This window comes from Sinohyriopsis cumingii, chromosome 3 (assembly GCF_028554795.1).
Source record: "Sinohyriopsis cumingii isolate HCF-2022 chromosome 3, ASM2855479v2, whole genome shotgun sequence".
NCBI lineage: Eukaryota > Metazoa > Mollusca > Bivalvia > Unionida > Unionidae > Sinohyriopsis > Sinohyriopsis cumingii.
In genome coordinates this window covers 32350421-32372196 of record NC_142963.1, presented here as the reverse complement: position 1 = coordinate 32372196, position 21776 = coordinate 32350421, and the positions used below count along the sequence as shown (strand labels likewise).

General features: G+C 41.2%; 1 long non-coding RNA gene across 1 annotated transcript; it reads right to left on the bottom strand.

Moving 5' to 3' along the window:
- Positions 1-13784: 13784 nt before the first annotated feature.
- Positions 13785-21166, bottom strand: LOC149802645 (uncharacterized). The gene is made up of 3 exons (XR_016419926.1): positions 21041-21166; positions 20422-20907; positions 13785-13939 (listed from the first exon to the last, which is right to left on the bottom strand). It is a non-coding gene; the product is annotated as an uncharacterized LOC149802645 (long non-coding RNA).
- Positions 21167-21776: the final 610 nt, after the last annotated feature.

Genomic DNA, 21776 nt, shown 5'->3' with positions numbered 1-21776 from the left:
GCTTCTCGTGTGTCGGTGGTTCTTCCCTGGGTTTTCCAGGGTTCTTCCTCCACCAGTTATACTGGCCGCCATGTATAGCCTATCTTGTGCTGAAAAATGGCGTTAAACCCTAGAACAACAACAACAACAACAACAACAACATAAAAGCCAAAGGCTTAAGTACAAGAATAAAAGGCTCATGATAACCATGAACGTGGAATAAAAACAAGTGTCTGTACAACAACCACATGTTTTGGGTAAAGTTCTAACCAGTTCTATAGTAGGGGGTAAGGTCACACAAGTGTTCTCCCGAAAGGGTCTTTCAGGCCTGCCCACGACAGTCCCGTCCTGGGTGACGGGTTCTTCTGGCACCGTCACTAACACGGGTTGAAAAGTAACTTTTTTCCTTGAATAACTCTCGTGCATACTGGGCCACCTCTTGGGTCCAAGCCAAATCAATCTGGTTTCTTCTTCGTCAACGACATGGTAAGTTACTTCAATGAACAATGAACTATCGATCTTGCCTAGGGTTCCTTTTTATATACAGACCAATACCGACGTGACCGTACGGCAACGTAAAGTGATTGGGAAGTCGCACTCGCTTCTGGTATACAATTTGATAGACTTTTTCCAAGGGTCGACTGACGATTTGGTGAGTGGGCAAACGTACAATCTTGCTCGGTTGACAGGTGGTCACTTTAAAGTTTCCATCCTCTCCCGATTGCAAGGCTTCTTTCAATACCCCAAAGTTGACCACACGACTGGTACGATAATTCAGAGTCAGTCCTTTCACTTTGCACGTCGTGTGCACTTCTCCTTGTTCGTCCCGGTATTCGTAGCCGTAATTTTTGGGGCCGCCACTGACGAAACTTAGAATCTTGTCGTCGGGGTGCTCGTCTGTCCAGGCTCCTAAACGGTCTCCTTCGATGTCAAGGTGATGTTGAATCGGGTGATGGACGTAAATGCAACTGACCGTGTCAAAGTACAGGACGCGTTCTTCTAACAGTTCTAAAGCTTCGTACAATTTTAAGCGAGCATGAGCTGTCACGTAAGCTGCAATGATGACATTTCGAAAAGGGTCGTCTTGTACAATGTCCAGATCTTCTTCGTAATTGACCAAGATCAAATCCTCTCGAACGACGTCCACGTGTTTCATGTATTTGGTTTTGTCGTGAATCATCTGGAAGTAGCGGGAAGGTTGTGTCAAATATTCCGTCTTGGGTAAACACGGTCGTTGTGCCATTTTACCCCACAAGCAATTTAACATCACTTTGGCAAACGATTGCCTGCCTTCGTTTTTTTCGATGTGGTCTAAAGAGATGCCTTCTTGTTCGTAGCATTTCTCTTTGAATTGTATTTGGTCTTCGGGAGTGTGACACCAGGAAGGATAGCCGCTGGCTTCTTGTTTCAGTTTCAAAAAGGCATCCACGTAGTCGGCGAAAATGCCTTTCTGAGTAGGGTCACCCTTGTGGTACTGTTGTGTCTTGGGAAAGTGGCAAATTTCGTACACTTCTAACAGTTCGTATCCCATGTCCAGAGCTTTGAACAATTCTACGCTGACCCAGGTTCCCGTCAAGGCCCGTTCTTCCTGGGTGTGCTGACAAGGCTGATCTTGGTTGCACGTTTCGGCACAAGCACGGCACAAGGGAAACATCAGTTTGCCTTGACAATGGTGAGGTAAGACGGGATGGTATAGGTTCGTGGGAGGCAAAACTTTACACTTGATCAAGCCTTCGTATTGTATAATGTTTTTCAGGTCGATGTGTTCCGTTAACAATTGCGGGTGCCCTACAGGAAAGCGACAATATTTGCACACGTAGGGATACAGCGAACACACGTCCAAGTATTTGATTTCTTCTTCTTTCTCTTCGTCGGCTTGGTACAGCAAACAGGTGGCATTGGTCCTTCCTCCGTACAAACTATCCCTCGGGTACAGCGGGTCCATGAACTGGTAACTTTCCACGAGGTGTTTAAACTCGGGATCGGTTTTCATACGGTGATCGTACTCGTGTTCCCACATTTCCACCACTTGGTATCCTTCCTGTTCTAACTTTTGGCGCCGCTGACAAGTGTCCTGGTACAAGTCTTCCATGGTTCGTTGCAAAAACTGATTTTTAGTGCCACGGTCAGGGTAACAGACGGGACATCCGTGAAATAAGCAACCGTTAAACTCGTACACGATCTTGGGGTTTTCTAAGTCCCAGCAATCGACCGAATACGTTCCGATGGTCTTTTCACCCCCTCCGTTGCGGGCATGCTGAATCCACTTGTCTTCCTTGTCGCACAAGTAATGTAATCAACGTAGGGCTTTGACCGAGTATTGACGTTGGGTATTGGGTCGTTTGAGGGCTGATGACAGCCACGGTGTTTTCAGGCATGAATCGTTGTCGATACACTAAGGAACACGCTTTGGCAATGGTGCAAGCTTCTTTCAAAGGATCGACCCCTCCGTGTTCCATGAACAGTTCTCGAAATTTTCCACAGCAACGTCGTAAAATGTCCACGTCGGAACGACAATACTTTAGCATTTCTTCCTGAAAGTCGAAAGGGTCCGAGGCGTGAGCCTGGTACCAAGCGTAGAAAGCTTCTCGTTGTTTGGTACGCATGTTGTCGGGGTCGTAATAGTGAGCCTCAGGTAAATGGGGTAGAACGGCGTGTTGATTGGCTTCCGTATTGAAAAAGTGTGGAAAGTACCCTTTAGCCATTTCTGTCATTCCAAACGTTTTAGGCATTCGGCTCAAAGGCATGGCCAAGTAACTCATCGAATCTTTAAACTGCACTTGTCCCACTTGCATGAAAATGATTTTGGCTCCGTTCAAAGTCACTTTAGGACGCTCGGTGCCTTGTTCCGTATAGTATCTGAGAAGAAACTGTCCATCGTATCCGGAGAAATTGTGAGCCATCACTGTGGCATGACGATGACAATCTCCGTAACGTTCGATGTCCTCTTGGCTCCACGTCTTGTCGATGGGATCTAAGACCCATTGGGCAAAATCGGCTAACGTGTTCGGTCCCCGAAAGATTTTTTCACGCCCTCCAGGAATCTTGCTGCAGTGAGGGCAATGACTGAAGATAGGTTCTTGAATACACTTCTCGCACGCTCGATGAGCCACGCAGAAATTAGGAATGTGAATGCCAGTCTCTTGCATGCATTCGAAATCGAAAAAGATGAAATTGCCTTTCTTCTTGTGACCGTCCTCTTTCTCTGGTGGGGGTTGGTATTTTTGCACGTAGCATTGGTGTTCCAAGTCCACGATGTGGTGACAAATGTGACATTTTTTCTTTCCTCGACATACGTGTGCCTTGACACTATTGGTACGTATGCCTTGTCCACAGGTAGGGCACAATCTCAGGAGTTGACAAGCACATTTCTTCTGTGAACCTTGTGTTTTCAAATGTTGTTGGTAACAGGTAGGGCTGACAAACGTGCGCAGACAAGTCGAACAAGGCACTGGTTCTTCGCTCAGACAGGGTGGAGAGGCCAAACATCCTGGGCATTTCCATCCACAATGCTTGTGTTGCTCTCGATTGTTATAACCATAATCACATTTCTCACAGTAATATCTGTATCCCAGGAATCCGGTGATAGTGGTAATGGTATCGAAATGGTCATCGTGATAATAGACATGAATGTATTTTCCGTCCTTAAAATGTTGGCCTCGAAACAACAGAGGTCCGCGCATTTCTTGAAGGTGCACTTTCAAGGTGTAGCGTGGAGCTAGGGCATCTTGCAATTTTTGCATCTCAGGAATGCCACAGGGTGTGTCTTTGGACAGACCAGCTTGTTGCAACAGGAGTTCTGCTTCGTTTCGTTGTTTGGCTCGGTCCGATTGTCGAATAGTTTTCCAGGCTCTTTTCCATTCTACCGTGTCGTTCTTGTTGGCATAGGTTCGTCCCACCACGATGGCTCGAGCTAAACACATCTGGTCTTGAGGGTTGTTAATTCGGACGAGACTTGTTTTGGTGTTGCGAAGGTCGTCCACCAATAAGGCCTTTTTGCGTACAGTCCCTTGAGAAGGAGAGACGTGGGCCATTTTCAGTGTGGCTTTACCATCGGTGATGTCAAACTGGTCATTAGATTGTTGTACGTGTTGAATCTTGTCCATGACTTTGGAAGGGGTTAGTTCTGCGGGTCTGCTAAACTCGATCCAAACAGGGGATTTCAAACCGTCGTGGTCTATGGATAGTGTCAAGCGATCGTCTTCTTTGGGTTGACATTGTCGCTTGACTGCGGTGAGCAAAGAATCCCACATCTCGGTGATAAACCCTTCTGCTTTCTCCAATGGTACGTCGGCCTTGAAATCTTTAAACTTCACTGTGTAGGTGTAAGCCGTGGTTCTAAATTTTCTAGAGGAGCGCTTTTCCGTCTCTCGAATGGAATAGTACTTTTCAGGGTTGACTAAGGGTGGTGAACTTGGTTTAGAGGGTTCGGATTCTGGTTCACTCATGTCCTCTTCAAAATCACCGGCATGAATTTGTGCCAAGATTTCAGCCCTGGTACGAGGCGATAGATCACGTTTCTGCCTCTTACTTTCTTCTTCTTTCTTCTCGAATGAATAGGATCGTTTCATCTTGAGTGCAAAACGTCAAATGACTCAAGTTCAAACACCATAGACTAATTTATAGTCGTGGCAAACCAGCGTATATAAAAGGGTGTGAGTCTTGTCCTTTCACTATTCATTTCACTCTCAAACCGAGCACAACGATGGAAGAGACTACCCAGATGGAATGTTTCGTCAGAGCTTTGCGAGGGGTCATTAGAAAATTCTCTTCAGACCAGCCGACGGACTACTCTCCTTCCTTTCGAGATAAAAGTCAAGATACTTGCTATATCTGTCAGAAGAAAGGGCATTGGTCTTCAGAGTGTCCAGACCGTCAAAAAGGAAAAAAAAAACAGGGGCTAAAAAAGACAAAAGTCAAGATACCTGTTATTATTGTAAAGAAAAAGGACATTGGTCTCCAGATTGCCCAAAAAAGAAACAAGAGGAGTCAGAAGAAAAGAAGGATTCTTCAGAAGAAGAGAGGGATTCTTCGGAAGAAGAGAGGGATTCTTCAGAGGAAGAAGAGGAAGAAAGAAGACAATTCTATTTAAAAGAAGCAAAGAAACAGGAGAAGAAAAGAAGAAGGGAAGAAAATGAGGAAAAAATGGTGAAGAAATTCAAAAAAACAGAGAGACTAAACAAGGAGAAAGAAGAAGTCAATGAACTTTTAATTAAAGTGTTCTGTTGTGAATTGTGAATTGGATTGTAAAAAATGGATAAAAGAATACATTAATGATATAAGGTAAGTGTCTTTTGAGTTTTGATTTTAAAATAAGAAGCTACACTCACGCACTCATACAAAGACACGTACTATAAGGGTAAAATGGGTTGTTCATTTGTTTTTGTTTTTTTGAGTTATTGGCAACTGAAATTGTATTTCTTTTCGAGAAATGTGGGTGGCCCTGAAAAGGGCCTTTTTATTTTGGTGTAGGGGTGAGTTTAACCAATCAACTTTAACTGCCTTAAGCCTTTGTCACGGCCAAGGCCTACTTCTGAACTGCGTAACGTTGATGATGATGATTGAGTTGAAATCACTAAGGGTGGTACGGCAGGCTTAGTCACAGGGTTGACGTGTTTAGCTCGGGAAGGTCGTATTCTCTTCGGTCGTGATAAAGAAGTCTGATACATTTGTTTCAGACTTCTTAACTCCGCTAAAATGTCCAACAGTACCGTGACCGTTTGATTTTCACCCTCTTGTTTCTTTGCTGCTACTTCTTCTTGCTGTTGTTGCTGTTGCTTTTTTCTTACCTCTTCTTCTTGCTGCTGCTGCTGCTGTAGGAGAAAAGCTTGTTCCGCTTCCTTTTGTCGTTGTATAAATTTCTCCAATTCTTCTTTCTGTCTCTGTCTAAAATTATCCACTTGCGGTAATGAAGAAGGTAACGAAGGTTCCGGAACAAATTCTTGCGAGGTAAGAAAATCCACAAAATCCCAATGTACCTCTTCTGAAAGTAAGTCCGGGTTCCCTTGGGCAGTCTCCCCTGCTGGTGCACCCCAATGGATCGTTTTCTGAGTTTCCGTCATGTTGAATCACTGTCGCATAGATTGACTGCACACAAGCGCTAACGAATCTATATAGACCACGTGACGTCACAGACTGCTCTCTTCGGATTGGATGCGAGCTGACTGAATTTTGTAACGCGTGTTCGGATTGGTGAATGAACTCAATCCGTTTCAATCCTTCCTGTACCTATAAATAAGCGCAGTTCACTGCATTGATTCACCTATTCTCGTCGCTTCAAGATGTGGACCACAGTTGAGTCATCCACCCTTGTGTCTTCCATGATGTTTAGGACGGACATGCTCATGTATGTCAGGTCCAAGTGGACTGTTGTTGATAGGACAGATACTAGTCTATGGATGAGGAGAGTTTACATAGAAAGACAAGGATGTCTCAAGAGGGTACTTGTGTATGGACCGGCAGTTAGAAGGAGTTTAAGAAGAAGAAGATGTGACAGATGCCATCTATGTTAATATTAATATTAACATAAACCCAAAGGCCCTTTTCAGGGTCAGCCATATTTCTCGAAAAGAGATAGCCTTTCAATTGCCTACCCTTTTTTTAAAAAATTTAAAAAAAAATAATCCCATGTTCAATTCCCCTTGAGGCTAGAGTGGCCCAGGGTTTTTTCTCCATGTTCAATTCCCCTTGAGGCTAGAGTAGCCCAAGACTATTTCCCATGTTAAATTCCCCTTGAGGCTAGAGTGGCCCACGATTTTTCTCCATGTTAATTTTCCATTGAGGCTAGAGTGGCCCAGGGGTCTCTGTAATGCTAATTCCCATTGAGGCTAGGGTGGCCCCATTCACTACTGATGTCCAATTTTGATTTGATTGATGCTGTTAAACAATTACGTATTAAGAATTTCAGAGGTGTATTTATGCGAGATCAATTACCAGCACGACCGAATAATCTAGAAACAGGAATTATTAATCTCGATAATAAAAACGGTCCTGGAACTCACTGGGTTGCTTACGCGATCGATCCACGTGGAATTATCTATTTCGATTCGTACGGTCTAGCACCGCCAGTTGAGTTTCTTCGATACGTAAAAAACATCCCCCTGTCAAAGACAGGGTCAGGTAATATTTGGTACTCAACGTTACCAACACAAACACTAACCGATCCTCCGATATGCGGCCGTGAAGTATTAAATGTTCTTGATGCGATCTCAAAAATCAGCGAGTCCTCCTCACAAAGTCGTGCATGAATACACCACAGATGTGATTTCCAAATTTAAACAACCCCATAACTAATAATGGTAGATATTTACGGAAGATCAAGCAGAACCAAGGAAGAAAAAAAAGATATTGATTTATCAAAGTATGCGACCAAAGATGAAATTGATAATCTTTTAACGTTAACCGGGATAGACCCAGATGAGGTCGTTATTTTTCAGGACAGGCACGGCAAACTAAAAACCAGTAACATTAAGTGGAATGACATAATTCGCAGGGTTATTGGAGCTACCACGGACAACATCGTTGTATTCACTGACAGCGGCAGAATCAGAGATTCGTTGATATCAATCGCGATGCTGCGAGATGATGCGCAGAAAGCCGCCCGGGAACGTGTAGCAAAGACCGGTGATACAATGACAGGTGAACTCAGCATGAACGGTAACAAAATAACTGTGTTAAAAGATCCGGAAGGTCCCGAAGATGCCACAAACAAACAATACGTAGACACCGTTGACGGTAAACTAACCACGTTGCGGGCAGAGTATGATGTTCACATGGGCGCGTTTACAAGACTTCGAAGAAACTTCGCAAAAACTGATGAGGCCGTGGATAAGTTCTTTGGGGTTCCTCCAGTCATCGACATGAAACTTTCTGAAATCATACCAAATCTTACCGGTAACGCCAGCGACGTCAACAAGATTAATACCCGGTTAGGTGCAGTCAGAACAGAAAAAAGTTTTTCAGATCAAATTCAGATAATAGAAAATAACATTAACACGATCAAACTAACACAGCAAGATATCGTATCGGGTATTCCTGATATCGTTAACAAAACCAGTTTGATTAAAGTCCCCACTGGAGTTACCCCCGGGCATATCACCAACATCGTATTCACGGTATCATCGGGATTTGCAACATGGTCCCGACAAAATAATACTATCAAATATACAGCAACAGCCACTGGCGTGTACAGGTTGTCTGTGTTTTCCGCCGCTAAATCTGAAATCTTCACAACATATCCCTGGAGACATTCCACCGACAGGTTTTCCGGGGTTGTAACTGTAATACTAAACAGCGGAACCGAAGAAATATTTATACTTGAAGCCGCAGACAAGAAATTAACCGCAACATCTTACTGGTGGTGTTTGGAATTCGTCGCAGAAACACCTCAATTGGTTACGTAAATAATAATAAAAATGAAATCAGCATCAACGACAACATTAGATGCTCAGCAATATAGATACGATCAGGTACGCGAATGGCAGTCAACGTTGAAAAACACTATTGACAAATGCGTAACAAAGATAAAAAAATACAAACGGCGTGTAACTGTGCTAGACACAATAGTGTATTCGGTATCCGCGGTAGTCGCATCCACGGGTGTGCTATTATCAGCGCTGACGCCAGTGACAACTGCAATTACAACTGCAGTTGTGATTACAGTCACAATTTCAGCATCAACGACGATTGCAGGAGTTGCTAATATAATTGCAAAAAAAATATCCTCGTGCGAGCTAACAAAATTACACGAATATGAAAAGTTAAACAACGCAGCCAACAGCACCTACTCGAAATTGTCCTCGTTGATATCATCCAGCCTTGACGATACAGTTATATCCGACTCCGAATTCACGCTGATCGCAGCAGCATACAGCGATTACGAGCGCACAAAGAATTTTAATTTGAAAACGATGAAGATAAATAATGACGGAGATACTTCAAGAGATAGCCGCGGACACAACTCCGGTAAAAACATCAATGATAACAATATCTTCGACGCAACCAGAATTCGATATTAATTTTCCAACTGCAATTCCAGTAAAAGAAATCGCGTTGTCGCAATTACGAGTATATTACAGTTGGCCCAACATCAGGTCGACATCATTTCACGGACAGTTGCCAGATAATTCATTTGTGTTTTCGTATCAGAATAACCCCGACGGTACTCCGGATTGGAACGTCATTGTGTTACCAACAGGGTCTTATCAGATAGAAGAAATCAACAAAGAAATACAGCGTCAAATGAAGCGTATCACCGGAAAAGAAGCAAAAATATCAATAACCGCACACGAGCCAACGCTGTCCACGATCATCGAAATCTCAACACCGGGTTACCACGTAGACATTTATAACAGTTCAATCAGAACAGTATTAGGATGGCCTGAAAATCCACCACCGACACCACCGATACCACCTGCACCCGAAAAATTACGTAACTGACACGCAGTCATATCACACAATTACACCGTTATACAAAGAACAACTGGATGTTCTAAAAAGTGTACGGGCGGTTGGTATCTGGATTTCCTCCTCTAAAGATGGCAGCGATATTGAGTGGAATATTTTAAACCCAAGACGGGGGGCGGGGGAAGGTTTGACAATTATTGTTCGTCCAAGCGAAATTACTGAATTTTTAAAAATTATTAATGTGTCGCACCGAGCACAACTGGCGCATCTACGGCAACGCTTCCAAGAACATGTATCCTCGGTGACAGGTTCACGTGAAGAAATTATTGAACGAATTGAGATATTAAATCAGATTGCCGCAGATATGGAATATTATAACCAGCGAATGATTCAGGTAGTAATTGACAGTAAACCCAGCGATAAACGAATATTTCTAAATAAGTACTCGCTGACCGAAGCTGAACTTGCGAATTTTAAATTACCAGGATACGTTTCCCCGGTCATCTTACGAAAACACGTCACTGATATCATCGATGAATACTTCCCGGATATCCTTGACCAGTACAAGCGAACACTACCAGAACCTGTTATCCTCAGACATGACAATTCCACAGCGAGCGATGGCCGGCATATTTCTCCGGGGATCGTAAATATCACTGATGTCGTCGCGGTCAATCTTGTATGTGATGTCATCGATGGCAGTTACAGCATAACCACAACAATATCAAATCAAGCCCAGCAAGGGTTTATATTGTATTCATTTACCCCCAAAGAACCACCTGGATTTTTGATTGTGCAAGAGCCAATCAATCCTGTATTTCTGCGGTGTCATAACCCGACGCTGACAAGGATGAATTTTAAAGTCACTGACCAGCAGGGTAGACTTTTGGACCTACGTGGCGAGACTTAGTATTAATTTGCTGGTGAACTTAAGACTTTCAATTAGCGATATCATATCATAATAATGTCCAAAAAATCTTCGAATTACCAGAAGTATGATGATGATGATGAAGATGAAAATGTCTCCGACATTTCCACTGACAGTTCTGACGCTAGCGTAACAACACAAGGTGTTTCCGACGACAGTGATTTTGTTGTTAGTGATGATGATGAAGATCTCTCTGACAGTGATTTCGCTGACAGTGACAACGACGACGATGATAGCACTGTCAGCGACATCACCATCAGCGACAGCACTGTCGTAATAAATTATATTAAATGAACGCGAAAATAATAGTATGTATCAGCACGTGAAATGTTTAATACACAACAAAAGCGCGCTTGAAGAATTCATCCGAAAAATATTTACCGGAAATCATTTCCCGGGCGTTGTTAAAATAATCATCGATAAGTACGGCAATGATGATTTTTTACTGACAGAATTCAGCTGAAGCAATTCCGCGAAAACAATATCACGATGATTACTTGTGACACAGACCAAATCCTCAATGTTGTTCACTCGTGCATTTCACGGGATCATCTTGATAAGATACTGCAGTGAAAATCCTTTGAAAATATTTTACTTTATACATATTTTTTTTACCACTGACCATTTTCCCGATTTCATAGGGGTATTTGCTAGTAAAAATCAACGAAATCGTCCATTTCACTGGTTTTGATAGGGTATTTGCTAGTAAAAATTAACAAAACAGACCAAAGTCACGGATTCATAGGGGCAATTGCTAGTAAAAATTAACAAAACAGACCAAAGTCACGGATTCATGGGGGTATTTTGCTATGAAAATCAACAACCGCGGACAGTTGCAGAATTTTATTATAATATAATTTTTTTCACTGACAGTTTTCGCTGCTATTTTGCTATGAAAACCAACGAAATCGGACAATTGTATAATTTGGACCGTAAAAAAAATATTACTTTTTTTTACTTTCGATTTCACTTCCAAGTATTTCACTTCCAAGTAAAATGCAATCAAGGTGAGGTATTTACTTCTGAAAATCCTAAGGATTTTCGTGAATGACTTCGTCATCCGTGACAAAGCTATCATTGCTTTCATCCTTGACTTCATCAGCGGACATACAATGCTTTAATTTTCTGACCCGATTATTAATTATCTTCTTTGTTTCATACTCAGCTGCCAGTGCCAGCCTGATCTTTTCGATTGCACGAGACAGTGGAACAAATTCATTTATTTGTGCCTCTGCTACGCTGGCTAGCGATTTATACAAATTATTTTGGATCATCTTTATGAATCGATATTGAGCAGGAAGAATATAACGCCCTGCACATTTAGCTTCGTATAATGATTCAAAATCAGACAGAATAGTTTCAACATTTAGTAATATATTAAATCCTTGTTTTTCTAATTTTTAATAGCATCAATCACATTATTGATATTTTCTCGATTCATATTTATATATATTTTTATATATTTAAAATAAAAAAAATAAACAGTAGCCACTGATTGGCTTATGGGTCTCCACGAGGTCCTTTCAGACTTGAGATTGTGTTTAGGTAATTTTTTAATTTTTCAGATTTTTTTTATCTCAGTCTTACAGAGCTTTTCCATAGCTTCTCGGCATCCTCGTGATCGGTTCTTTTAGCCGTATTTTGACAGTAGAGCTCACTGTTTATTTTTACAGCGATTGTATTTACAATCACTAGGACGGTACAAACATATAACTTATCCTAGGACGATACAAACATCGATGCGGGGTTATAATTCTACATCCAACAAGTCGCATACCCACCCCCGAAATCAATCCCGTTTTGGGGTAAAAGGTCACCCCGGAACGGGGCGATAACGGAGAAAGTTGTGCAACTTCGTTGGGTTTCGAAACCCCAATATGGTATCAGGACGATATTGTATATAAACTGACTGTTACCTGAAAGTTCAGAAATAGCTCAGCGTGATTTGTTTAAAACGTATTTTCTTACTTAAATATGATCGTGTGAAAACTACAGATGAACCATAAACCCGAACAAGTGTAATAAAATAGCGATATTGTCTGTGAAAAAAAAAGATAAATACGAGTTTATTCTTGATGCTGTCAAGGATAAAATCATTCTTGCGCTGTCACCTTGATAGCGCAAGGGGACAATAAAGGGACGTTATTTACTTCCTTGTGCAGAAAATCGTCTGCTGTTACCTGTAATAATGCGCTCGATAAATTTACCTATTGTACAAAGAGAGGTGACTAATTGCATGAGATATGCCTAACGGAGTTATCTCCGTTAGGAAAATCCTCGTGATAACGAAATATAATTTTCTGATTATTATACTTTTTTGCCAGAGCTGATTTATATACATTTTCTGCGACTTTTCGTACTGAGGGTGCACAAGTACCGAAATACTTGCCAGCTGTGGACATTGAGCGAAATATTTTTTCATTCGTACCTAAATTTATGGAAACAACTGCCCTAGACTCTCTCTTCCCCCCCCCCAGTATTACCAGCCCTACAATTTTCACTCTGCGTCACAGCTCTTAAATTGGACAAATTATTATTAAGTCTTTGTCCATCAATGTGATCAATTACGAGACCGTCTTTGATTATCCCAAAGAAACACTCGAACACGATCCTGTGATTATAATAGTTTTTACCTCCAGAAACCCCAAAATGGAGATAACCAGTATTATTAACAACACCAACTGGCTTTTTCCGCCTACAGTGTCTCACTACTCCCTCGCGAGATGCTTCGTACTTCTTGATTGTGGGATGTGGGACAAATTCTTGATTCATTTATATGATAATATATTTGTCTAATTTATAATTTGTCTGAAAACCTAGTTATATAATCACTCTCGGATTTTAACGCGTCTCCGTTATTTTTTTTATTGTAATATCGCTTGAGTTCACGGTATCGTTTCCCCCCGCACCCCGCTCATAATTGTGTTTTACCCCTGACACCAATGCCACATCGCAGGCAGGGAATAGGTCCTGTGCTTCCTCGTGTGATGCTCTGTATGTGTTCACCGCAGAATTCCTTTCTGCAGGGCTTACCACAGACTGTTACAGATCCAACTTTTAACCACTTGCAGTTGTTCATTGTATATATAATATTTTCTTATTTAAATATTTGTCTTAAATATAAAATGACAGTGTTTTCGAAATTATCCGCAGTTGGCGCCGGGAGATTCGATCTTCACAGGCTAAACCCGGATCCACGACGACGGCATCTAACTGATCTGTTTAATATTATCAACGAGGGTAAAAAAGAATTTCGCGACGACGGCGCCTCTCATGTATGGTCGTCATTTAAAATTATCCGCGACGTTGACTCAGTCAATATCATTGACGAACTCTTCTTCGGTGATGAGGTCATCATCGATGCTACAATGACTGATGCCCGAGCAAAAACAATTATTGATTATATTGATTTTCATCAACGTAAAAAGAAATACTTTTTCAGAATAAAATTTATTGTGCAAACAGACTCCGATACGTGGATTATCCGTGATAAACTTGACCCTGTTCTTGCTAACGGAAAGACCGCTCTGTTAAGTAGCGACTCCAAACCAGGAATGCTGACCGGGATTGATATACCATATTACGCTCGATCGTATCCTGTAACCGCAGTCATTTATGGAATATATCCTGTAAAAAAAAACAAAAATTGATAAACTCACCCCGATGAAAACTTCGACGGTGTTAAATTGCGTAGCCGAGCGAGTAATGGAACATTTTAAAAACGCAAAACGAGGGAATGGTTTAACCGACCTGCGACGTAAAAAAATAACAGCGTGGACTGAATCGGTTAAAGATACCGGGGCAACAATCAATGATGTTGCTGTGCTATCAAGTAAATTAAAATGCTCAATAACAGTAAAAACACTAACCGGGGAAATATTATACAGTTCAAAGCATTATAAAAAGTCAGGAAAATCGATTGAAATTATTGATCATAATTCGCACGCGTGGACTGATGCAGTTACAATATTTCCACGAGACCGTGTTGTCAAGTTTTATTCTGGAAACATATACGAGGTTATTTACGCGCTGAGTAAAACCGACCCTGTGTCAGTGTGGTTATTTAGGAGCTCTGAAGATGGCGACTATGATCAATTTGTGAAACCCAACGGAGAATTATACAGAACAGAATCGTTGCACCAGGAAATGAAAAAAACTCGCAAAAACGTATATGAGAAATGCTAGCGAAGAGCAATTATTGGTTAATTGTTTTACAGTTCCAAGTGTTGCCGCTCACGCCGCCAGAGAAAGAAATTCGTGGAGACCAACCCGAAGTCAGTTTCTCTCGGATATACAATTAAGTTGTGTCGAGTATGGTCATGGCGGGTTGTGGAATAACCGATATGACTACCGGGATATGATTTCCGTGGATATGATTGCCTGCTACCCAGGAAGCTTTCTCGGGAACGGCGAGTGCCGCGAATACTTTGCGCGATTCGGACATCCCACGAACTCGATGACACGAGTCGCCGTAAACGGCGTTTTACCCGACGCTGATTTGACAGGATTTGCTCGTGTGACTTCGTTTGTGTTCGCCACGGGACTTCATCAGATTTGTTATGTTTGGTTTGGCAGACACTTCGTCGAAAAGCGCTGGGTACCAATAGTGTTATTGCGATATATGCTTGACAGCGGCATGCTGTTGTCGTTGACCGTCAGCGAAGCAATTATATGTTATCAACCGCAGACCTCAGTTTGGTTACCAGCACCCGAGCGTGTTACCCTCGAAGAAGTTATCGAAGAATGGACACAAGCACGTCCAGAAACTCCTCTTGATGCTATCCGAGAAGGAGCTCCTGAAATTCTCAAGATTAAACTCAAAAACAGTGAAAGCACAGCGAAAGATCTTGGACGAAGAATAATCGGTAAATTTACTCAGGGTGCAGCATTTGATCATAAAATGCATCACTCGCGGTTGATTATCGATGAAGCTGAATTGGATTTTATAATCGCCGACGCGGTTGCCAGAGACATATTTTGTAACAGGGAGGATGTGTTCTTGTCCGACGGGAAAAAGTTGGGCACAATTGTAAGTTATATCGACGGAGAATCGCCTCAATACACACATTTGAGATCTTCAATGCTGGCTTATGTTTCTATAAATTTGTTATCGATGGTAAATCGATTTCCTGACCCATACCATACTGGTATGGCAGTCAGAGTTGCCACGGATTCATTTTACATCGACAAGAAATATTCAGAATCACTGACCGATATAATGAAATTCTGCGGCGGAGATGAATGGGGTTCGTGGAGAATAAAAGCCGAGATGTTGCACGAGTATTGTGAATCCGCTGATGTTGCAATCGAGGATGATTATTATAAATCAACAATGCCATAAATATCTTCCGCACCGTCTGTGTATGATCCAATCACCAGACATAAAATTGTTTATTTAAACGGGCCGGGAGGGTCTGGTAAAACAACTCGAGCGATTGAATTATTTAAAAAATCGGATATGATTGTGCTAACACCTACACACAGGCTTGCCAGGGAGATGAAACAGCGAGGAGTCAATTCTTGTACTTATCACAGCTTTTTCAAATACAGCGGCGGTGTGTGGACGTCAGATCGAATGGGAACAAAATATATCAATGATATAATAATGTGGGATGAGGTAGACACTGTGCCGTTAGATACGTTAAAACGATTTCTTGAATGGCTGTTAACGAAAAATACTGCAGTGATTATGTGCGGCGATCACGGTCAACCACCTCCGTTTGTCGGCGCATCTCCGCATGATTGGCTGAGGAATTTTGTTGATTATTACGAAGAAGTGTCTGATGATTACCGAGCACTTGATGCAACACTGAAAGAATTTAAAACACTAATCAGGCTACAACCGAATAAAATTCAATGTGAAATTATACGCGAGATGATTCCTGAAACTTCGATGAACGACTTTTTACACGTGTGGAAACCAGACGATTTGATAGTGGTAAGTAGAAAGATAGTCAGAGACACACTTCAACAACAGCTATTTCAGTTACAAAAAAAAAAGTTTCCAATGCTGCCAACGCCTTTATGTTATAGACCAACTGATACGCGGTTACAAAATATAGATGTTGATATTCCAGGAAAGACAGAGAAACAGAATTTAGTATTGAATGATATTGTGTTAGTTGACATCGATGCTGTCGAGGTTGCACTAGCGATGAATAAATCTCCGTGGACGCTAGGATACGCTATGACCATTCATTGTTCTCAAGGACTGACTATCTCTGATACAACTGTCTGGATCGTTGATGATCGAATCGAATGGTCGAACTTAGTTTACCTAGTGGTGTCCAGAGTCAGAAGAATATCTCAACTGCGAAGAATTGTCTTGAAAAATCCTTCGGATTTTCATTCAAACGCTGATAAAAACAATGAAAACAACAGCGATGGTGATATAATAAGAAAAAAACTCGCCGGTTACAAACAGAGTGACAAAAAAAATAATCGCGACTTTGATCTTGACGCTGATTTTATCAGTGTGCTGAAACAGCAGAATAATCACTGTGCGAGTTGTAATTGTATAATGCTATGGCAGTATTCGAATAAAAATTCAAGACAATTTACCGTAGATAGAAAAGATAACAGTCGCGGTCATACACGTGATAATGTCATGTTGACCTGTCTTGAGTGTAATCGACGTCGGGGTGTCAGCGCTAGTTAAGTCACTTCAGTGATTTTGGCGGCAATTGTGTGTCCTCGGGAATTACCTGAAGTTGCTCACGGATGAATCCACGTTGAGGAGCAGTTGAATCTAATCTATAGATTGCTGGTCTGCCAGTGGATCTTGTCACGGTGGATATCTTATGTGTGGTAACACTCCAAATGGGATCAGTCGCTCTTCGTTTACCACCTTCAAGTTCACCTGGTTCACATAAATATCTTACAGTAACATTACCCAGTATTTGCTGTTTTTCTTTCTTTCGTTGTAGTGGTATATTTTTTTTCGTGATCGCGATGGAAGGTTTCATGTTGGTTGTTCGAGTTATTTCATTGTTTAGCGCAGTTATCACGCTTGGTAATCTTGCAACCCATTCGCGCGATCTCGTATCCTGAATAAATTCCTTCGCGTATTGACATCCAAATAACCGCTCAGCAAGAGTTCTATTGAATCGCTCAACAATTGCCTGATCACGGTGAATTTCAGTGTGTCCTCGTCGTATGGTGACGTTATGTTGTTTCATCAACGATGATACTGCACCTTGAAATTCTTTGCCAGGATCAACTTGTAATAAATTTGGCCATCGCAGAGGTCCTCGCCGATAAATTCTTTCAAACGCAGAAGCAACCTCAGATGCTGTTTTAGTTGTTAACGGTTCCGCATCTTTGTATCTACTGGCAACATCAACTATGGTTAACGCGTACTTGTATGTGCGTCTTCGGATAATATCATGTGGCAGAAATAATATATCAGCTTGATGAACCTCATTTGGCACACTAACATCGAAATGCGCGAAGATAATTTGATTAGGGCGCGGTAGATAAATTTGCCATATTGCCTGTCGGGATAACCAATTTTTGGCAGTAACCGCCGTAACTTTTGCTGCACTGGCAAGTTTACTAATTGCTGTGTTACCTCTTCAGTATCCGCTTGGGGAATAATAAATCGACTCCATTGGAAATGATTGCATTTCTATTAATTACCCAGCGCCTAATACAAGTTTAGATTTCATTGCGGATTTTACTAAGCAGGACGCTAACCTCTCCTTGAAAGATTTATCAGGGATGGCATTTAACGCGTGAATTAATTTCACGTCCGCGATATGGCGCTGTTGCAAATCCTTGCTTCGGTAAGCTACATCATGAGCATGACACGCGCTATCAATAGCGTTTATCGGATATTCACCTGGTTTTGGTTGATCCTGAGCATCAAGTCGGGTTCCTGGACCACAGTAATTATATCCTGGAAGATGTTTTTCTCCTGGGTATTTAGCCCACGGAGCTCCTGGTAATTTTCCTAACTTGGCTGCGATGTCACCTCCTTTTTTTTTTTAATAAATCTAAATTTTTTTATACCGCATCGTTCACACTTGCCCGTGAGCGCTTGTCGATTATTTTTTGTTGTAATTGTTGTTGTATCTGTAGTTGGGGTATGTGCTCGACATTTCACACAATATAAATTCATATTTATTTTATGATATATCTAATGGAGATCACTGACTTTTCCGCGACAAAGCGACGAGAGCCAATCAAACATAACTCAGTGCTACCAAATTTAATCCGAATGATTATTATAGGTCCATCTGGGTCGGGTAAGACACAGTTGTTACTTAATTTAATAATGAAGTGGATGAAGTGGGATAAATTATATTTGATAGCCCCGTCTGTTGACGATCAGCGGTGTTATCAGGTGTTAAAAGATTCTAACGAAAGTGCAAAATCGATAATGGAAAATCAAAGTGATTTTCACGAAGATGTTATTTATAACTGATATCAATGAAGCACCGAGTATCGATGACATCGATGGGAGTATTAATAATTTAGTCGTGTACGATGATATCATGTTGGACAAACAATCAAACCCTGCCAGGATATTTTCCCGCGGCAGGCATAAAAACACCGATGTGATTTATGTAGCTCAACGGTATACACAAATTCCGAAAGTGATCAGAGATAACTGTAACATTCTCGCGGTATTTAATGGCGTTGACGCACATACGTTACAAAATATTCATCGGACTTGGTGCGGCAGTGACATGGACATCAATAAATTCAGAAAACCACACGGATTTGTAACGATAAATTTACATGATCCTCGGACACGGTATCGAGTTGGGTTAGATACAATTTTTAACTAGAAATCCTAAAATATTTACATAGCTAGCAGCAGAGAGACTGGGCCCTCAACGTTTTCGTCGACACCACCCCGGAAGAAATATTTTTTATAGTGAGTTATCTTTGTCGAAATAACCCTTCTAGCCAGAAAAGAGGATTTAGTCATCATAGTTTCTGAATAGAAGGGTTTATTTTTGTGAAATAAGACCTTCTATCAGAAAAGTTTTCAATAGATGGTCCTGTTGGACGAAATAGTTGGTGGGCCCAGTCTCTCTGCTGCTGACGGATATTTCATATTTGGATGGTGTTACAATGGGTTTAAGTGGGGCGCCCTCTGGCATTATCACATACCCGCTGGCATTCAATGCCTGTATCATTTCCTTATCTATCATGGTGTTTTTACTTGTAGCCATCATGAAAGAGCCCTAAAAAAATTCGCGCGTATATCCAACCACTGCAAACAAATCGTACGACCGTGATGGGTTGTATAACCATGATTCAGGGGAAAAAACTATTTACCAACGCAAAAAAAAATTAATAAAGGCCTACGTCTTCTTTAAAGTAGATATCATTATCACTTCAAAATTGCTTTATGTATCGAAATATGCTGGTAATTCTAAATAGCTCTCTAGAAACAGTCTGGCACGCCTGAAAATATCAGGTGCAAGCTTATACATATAACACATAATGGTGTATACATATATAACACAAAACATAAATGTAAACAGAACTATCACCTAGCTTTCTGCCACTTTCATTTGGGCATTGAAGTGCTGACAATTTTCGTAAGTGTGGATTAAAGCATAGTGGTATGTTAGATAAGGAGGTCAGAGAACCGTCTTGTCAAGTCAACAACATCTCACGCAGTGATCTATACAACCATCGAATATGTGGTGGTCAGATAATCTAATTATAATTCACACCACCCTGTACATTTCGCAATGAATTAAACTGATACACTTTCTATCAATAATGTAAACAGAAAGTAAACATGCATATTCACGGTAATTGCTATAAAATGTAATTGCAATGTCCACTGAATTAACACAGAATTATATTTGGGTAACAAGCCAGTCTTTGCATTTGCTAAAGATTATACCTTCGCGTGTTAAAGCCAATATGTCAACGGGACAAATTCATAACAATGACCTTAACCTCGATTTGACTGATTTCTATGACGCATCTAACAAGTGGGTCAAACCGTGATGCTATCACGTGTTGAACTAAACCAAAAGACTGTTCGTGCAATGTTAGCGATGATCGCAACGGCATGACTTATGTGGAAACGACAAATGATATATTGGATAAGCCAATAAAAACTGATGGAAAAAAACACTTACAGCATTTCCAAATCCAAGGGTTCTTCCTTTGAAAACAATAACACTAGCTTTAAAAAAAAATAACACATAACACGAAACACGCATACTCCGCGTCCTATATATACACAGCTGTGAAGATAACTGTCTCGACTTTAATCGTGACGTCATCCTACTGTCATCAGAGTCGGTTTTCATCTCCAGAGAAACACTACGAACGTAAAATGTATGTACACAAGTTTCCTGTTCGGAACCAGAAAAAAACACTAAATCACATGGAAGCGCGCGTCAGCGACCTCCAGTATGCTGACACTTCCCAATGCGGAGTCCTTTTCGGGATCCCTTGGTAGCGGCCCTTCGGTCTGGATTACTCGTCAAATACGATCTTCTCTCCATCCCACGTCCCACGGTGGGCGCCAGATGTGAGCTGTCTTTTATTTCGGGTTGAAATGATAGCACATGCTTGTCGATTGTGGGATTTGTTACGAGATGAAATGGTACGAAATAAACCTAAAACAATACAAAACGCATACTTAGAATACAAGACAAATACAATACAGAATATAACCGACACAAAGACAATACACAAACCACTCACCCACATTTATAATTTTATCTCAGAAAAATATAAATGATTCCTTACCAGACTCGAAGGGTATAATTTTTCCAAATTATATTCAACCCCTGGTCTTTCACTTGCGTGATCAAGTTATCACATATTTGCGTGAAAGACAAGTGCTCTTTATCTTCACAACTCGTACTGCTCGAGGTGTTGTCCGTCTCAAGAACTAGCGTAAGCATGCCAGAAGCTTTTGTTAGTTTGGCGGGAAATAGATTTTAATACTCTTGGAGCACGAGAATCTTGCACCGCGATCGATCACTCACTCGATCACTCACTCGTGACAAACACGTACATCGGTACACGACACAAGTCCTGGTTCACATACATACATACATACATAACATACATACATACATACATACATGTCCCATCGCATACGAGATTATTGTTTTGTTTTGAGGGGTTTATGGGTGGGGTATTTTTTTGGGGGGGGGGGGGTAATTCACAGAGGCCTACTGAATAATTTTCCTAGGGCCCACGAATCATATGTGCGGCCCTGAATTAAGCATACACAGCTTCGTAAAAAAATCAAAATATTTTCGCATTGAAAGTTTTATGCTGTTATTAGTATTTATCAAAGCGCTTGCCTTCTACCGATCATCGTCATCGCACAATTCATCCACGATAAAAGAAAACCCATTTAACGCACGAAAATCATATGTAAAGATTTCATCTTTGTGCATAACGATGATGAGTTAAGTAATGTCATCATTGCTGAATACGTGACAGTCAAAGCCCGTTTAAAATTTATTGTCTT